A 6,000-nucleotide genomic window follows, 5' to 3' on the forward strand; every position below is an offset into this window, starting at 1 on the left:
GCCTTCATTTAGTGTCCAGGAGGACTAAGACCACAGATTACTAACAACCTATTGCAAATTATATGGAGTTGTATTTTTTTCTCTCTCTCCTGTAAGACAGTAGTTCTCAGAACATTTGAGGGTGTTATGGATGTTTGGAGTAGAGGCGGAGTGAAGAAGGATTTTGATGGGACTCTAGAGGTGAAAACCTGTTTACTAATTGTTGCTCGAGATGAGCTTTGAGAATCATTGTTCTTTCTCTTTCTGTTATTATTAGAAAATTGCTTATTTCACCATCTCACTTCTTCTTGATTATATAGCACCTTAAGCAAAGAATCAAAGACGTTTATATCATGGCTCTTAAAGCTATGAGAGTCTTTTAAAGCAGGTCCAGTTAGTTATATAGTTAGTACATTGTTGTAAACATGGGTTTCTTTGGCTTCTATGTATTTTCTTTTCCTACTTTTCAGCTATTTCATGGATCACAGCCATCCCTTCCAGAAAGGGGCAGATAAAAAGAGAAAAATTGAAGCTCATAAAGTCTGTGGGAACTCTGTCTCCTATAGATCACATAATGGCACTGAACAGTTTGGCCACTATTCTGGGCTACTTATGGGAACAAGACAGGCTTTTCTGCCAGTGACACATCTCTTATACTTTATTCTCAACAGTCTATATAAGTTTTTGCAAATAATTAATACAAGAGCCTATGATACAATGGCATATTTGAAAACATTAAATTAATTGATTAAATGAAAATATTAAATGAATATTAAGTGAAACTTGTAAATCAATGTATACAACCTCAAAATGATCCGTGACGAAGGAATCTCTCATGACCAAATAATGAGTTGAATACACAGGGCCTTTTCAAACTTGCTAAATGGATTCTCAGTAGAAGAAGGAAATAATAAGGAAATGAATAGTAATAAAAATAAGCAACTTAATCACTCTCTTTAAAGGACACTACCGGTCCTCTCATTAACAATAAGCATTTCTATTTCTTGTCATTTGCAATGCTTCTGGCACAGTGTAAAGTGCTTAAATGTATTACCTCATTTTATTCTCACAACAACCCTGTGAGCTGGTTATTAATACTTCCATTTTATGAATAGAAAACAGAAGCTTAGATAGATTAAGCAACAAGCTCAGTTAAAAATGGACAAAACTAGATCTTGAACCTCAGGTTTTATCCTGTTATAAACACTATATTACTCTTGCCAAGTGAAGTAGAATAAAGGTAAGTAATAGTCTCTTTCATTTTCTTTCTTTGTTTTAATTATTGGAAAATTAGGCTTAGTGACTCACTGAAGGAGATTGTGGTCAGGTCAATTAAATGACTAGCAATGACTATTTACCTAGTGCCTAAGGGTAAATGGCTTTGGGATAACTGGTTGATGGAGACAGACAGTCCTTGGATAACTATTACCTCTACTATTTACTAACAGGGAGTTCTTGGACGAATTAACTATTCTGAGACTCAGGTTTCTCAACCAAAAATAAAGATAATAAGACTTATCTTGCAGGAATTGTTGTGAGGATGAAATATTTGTAAGTATATGGCAGAGAATCTAGCTTACATTAGGCAGTAAGTAGGTGATAACTGTTGTTAATGCTTGGTGCTTGGACATTACAATTTAAAAGTCAGCAAGACTATTTGTATATAAACAATTATGCAGAAAGAAGTTTTCTCTAAACATGGAAAAAGAGACATTATTTAATTTTTAAAGTGCCTGTTTTGTTACTTTGAGGCAAGAAGACTCTTTAAAAAATAAGTCAGCTTTATTTAACTATAATTTACATAAAATAAGATGTATAACTTGCAAGTACACAGTTTGATGAGTTTTAACAAATGCATATGTCTTTGTAATCAGCACCACAATCAGGATATAGACTATTTCCATCATTCCATGAAGTCCCCATGAGCCCGCCCCACCCCTGCCCCAGGAAACCACAGATCTGATTTTTTTTCACCTAGATTAGTTTTATCTGCTCTAGGACTTCATGTAAGTAGGAATTATAGAGCAGATATCCTTTTGTGTCTGTTCTTTTGCTCAGTATGTCTAAGATTCATCCATGTTGTCGCTCAATCTGCAGTTCATTTATCTTTCATAAGAGTAGTGTTTCATGCTATGAACATACCATAATTTGTTTATTTGCTTGTTTGTTTTCCAGACTGGAGCTATTATGAATAAAGCTGCTATGAGTATTCATCTACAAGTTATTCAGTGGATGTATTATTTATTTATTTTTGGTAAATACTTAGGGGTGGAATTGCTGCATCTTTAGAGTTAGGTATGTGTCTACTTTTATAAGAAACTATCAAATCTTTTTATAAGTAGTTGTATTATTTTACATTCACACCAACCGCATACAGAGATTCCGTTGTTCCACATCCTTGCCAACCCCTGATATTTCAGTCTTTTTCCATTTTAGCCATTGGGTGTGATGTGGTATTTGATTGTTATTTTAATTTGCATTTCCTTAATGATTTATGATTTTAAGCATTACTTTCATGTGATACTTTTTTGTGTGCTATACATCTGTGAAATATATATTCAATTTTTTGCCCAATTTTTTTCTTATATTCTTATTAAGGTGTAAGAATTTTTTATACATTCTGGAAACAAAACTTATGTGAGACATATGTATTACAAATATTTTCTCCATCCATGGGCTTACCTTTTCATTTTCTTAATGTCTTTTGAAGAACAGGAGTTTGTAGTTTTGATAAAATCCAGATGATCGATTTATTTTCCTTTTGTATCCTAAGAAATCTTTTTCTAACCCAAATTGACAAGATTTTCTTCCAGAAGTTTTATAATTTTACCTTTATGTTTAGGCCTATGATCCATTTTAAAATACTTTTGAGTATAGTATGAGGCAGGCGTTGAGGTTTTCTTCATATGGATATCCAGTTGATTCAGCAAAATTTGTTGAAAAGACTATTTCTCCAAGACACCCCTTTGCACCTTTGTCAAAAATCAGTTTGCCTCTATGTGCAGATCTATTTCTGGACTTCCTATTCTTTTTTACTAACATGTTTATTCTCATGTCATTACCACATTGTCATGATTATTATAGCTTTATACTAAGTCTTGCAATCAGATAGTGAAAGTCCTCCAAAAATATTTTGACTGTTTTTGGTTCTTTGCATTTCCATATACATTTTAGAAACAGCCTGACAATTTCTGCCCAAAAAACTGCTGGAATTCTGATTGAAGCTTCACTGAATCTATATATCAGTTTGGGGACAATTTATACTTTAACAATATGAGTCTTCCAGTCCATGAACATGGTATACACTCCACTTATTCAGGTCTTTAATTTCTTTCAGCAGTGTTTTGTAATTTTCAGTGTAGAAACTTTGCATCTCTTTTGTTAAATTTATAAGTATTTTATGTGTTTTGCGATTATTATAATGAAAATATTTAAACTTAATTTTCTTATTGTTTGTTGCTAGTTTATAGAAACACAGTAGATTTTATAAATTGACTTTATATCCTCTTTAAAACTTTGTTTTAGTTAAGATTTAAGGAGGAGAATAATAAGAGACTGTGAAAGAAACCTGATGGATGTAAATAAGAGAACAACAAAGAATGATTCTATATGATCACAAGGAATGATTGTATATGAACAATTTTAGAGGGTAGGTAATGAAAACATAGTACCATATCTGCTAACTATTGCTATGTAACAAATCATCTCAAAACCTGGTGCCTTAAAATAATACACATAGTATTATTTCACAACCCTTTGGGTCAGCTGAGTGGTTATTCTGTTTTCAGCTGGACTCACTCATACAGATACATTCAACTGTACCTTTGTCTCAGAAACATATCTGGTACATACTTTATTCTATCTGTGAATGAATCAATTTATTGGGGAAAACAATTTTGTCCATAAAAAATCTATTGAAAAGAACATGAATAATTCATTTCACATACCCACAATATTGGAAATAATAAGATACCAAAAATATTCACCTATTAATTAATATAAAATATTAATACTTCTAAACTAATTATGGTGATTCATAAAAAATCATAATAAAAAATCAAAAAGAAAGTATAAAGTATTTTATTTACTTATTAAATAAATTTAGCCCATCACAGAATCAATAAAAGAGTTGCATAAGAGGAATCAGGAGTAGTATTTGTATATATGAAAGTTTGTTTAATCATGGATAGAAAGGAAATGATTTTTAAATTAATGTTAATAATGCATTAATATACATATATGTCTAGTCCAATACTTTTAATATATAATATAACATGTCCCAAACTGATTATTTTTCTGCAGCAAATTTTTTCTTTATTCTCCTCTATCTTAGTAACCATAACCCCAGATGGCTAGTCCAGAAACCTGGGAGTCATCCCTCAGGTCACCCTGTCCTTTACCCCAACATCCAATCCATTTTAGAATATGGTCCATTGGACCTCTTTTAACATTTCTGCTTTTCCCCATCTCCATTTCAAACACCCCTAACAAAGTCACCAATTATCTCTCTCTTAGTCAATAACTTCCTAGCCAATTTCCCCACATTCATTGACCCATGCCCACCCTCACATAGTCCATACTGTAGCTAGGGTGATTATTTTTACAAACACACATATGACGATGTCATTCCTGTCATCAAAACAATTTAGGAGAAGCTCACTTCCCTTAGAGTGAAGTAGAAAATTCCTCCTATGGCCTAATGGACTCTGCTCTTGCCAATTTATGTAGGTTCAATGCCACCACCACCCCCACATCCCCACAGCCCCACCTCCTCTACACTGCTACTGTTCATTGCAGTTTCCAGACCAAACTGTCATACGCTCTCCCATCAGAGTCTTTTTTGCATGAATCACTATTTCTTCTACTCTTTAGCTAGCCAACTTTATCGCATTCTTCAAGTCTCAGCACAAATGTCATTTCTTTCTGGAGACTTTCCTTTCACCCCAAAACAAGGTCAACTCCTTCTTTTTTGCACATACATAGTGTACTGCACTTGTTTGTAAAACTAGCCTCACCTGTAATTATGTGCTCAATGCCCGTCTTCTCAATTGAACTACAGTTTCCATAAGGATATAAATTTCATCCATATATATTCATCCAAGTTGTTTATTTCCATCTGTAGGAATGAGGACTTCCTTTATGCATTGTATGTGGACCAAGTACAATATCTATTCTCAATACATGTTAATAAGTAGTAATAATAAAAATACTTTGCCCAAACTTAGCATGGATTCAACAAATATGTATTGCACTCCCAGAATCAGTGTGCCAAGTGAAAAGTCACTTCAGCTGTCTCAGCATGGGAACTTAAGTATTTACTCACTTGGGAGAGAAACGGGCTTAATTTAACCAGAGTAGCAGAGCGTCTGCTCCAGAGAGGTCTTGGGCTGAAGCAATTGGAACCTTAATCTCACCAAAATGACAAGGTTTTGGTGGAGGTGAATGGGGAATCTTGCCCAATACTTGACCACACCAAACTGGCTTTAGTCAGGCCCTCACATTTCATGTACCAAAATCTACTTGTTTATTAATTTAAAAAGGATAAAGGTAACTTAATTGTAAACAATGCAGTTTTATAGTAGACTAAATAGTTTTAGAGTTATCCCATTTAAATTTTCATTTGTAAATTGAATAATTCATTTAACTGAGTATTCACATTTTCTTAGGACTCTGGTTATTTTATGAGCTGCCCTTTGTTGAGAATGGTGTTTGGGCATCTCAACAATGACTGCATGGTGAATTGTGAATGAGATGAGGAGAAGAAATAATTTAAGGTGATCTAACACTAAATTGCAAGGTTTATGAGGCAGAAAGCATGCATGAGCATTGAAACGGGGCTCTTAAAAATGCCGTGACTTGTTCTTGGAAGTAACAGGACCCCAGCTAAGAGCAGCTCCAGCTGCAATCCAAATGGTGATATTTTCATATGAGAAGTGCTAAATGATCATTTCGTGATCTTTCAAGCAAACCACAGAGGAAATTCACAAATTACTACAGCAGACTTTGCTTGTGTTGACACTT

Source organism: Balaenoptera borealis (assembly GCF_965194805.1).
Source record: "Balaenoptera borealis genome assembly, chromosome: 2".
NCBI classification, from domain to species: domain Eukaryota; kingdom Metazoa; phylum Chordata; class Mammalia; order Artiodactyla; family Balaenopteridae; genus Balaenoptera; species Balaenoptera borealis.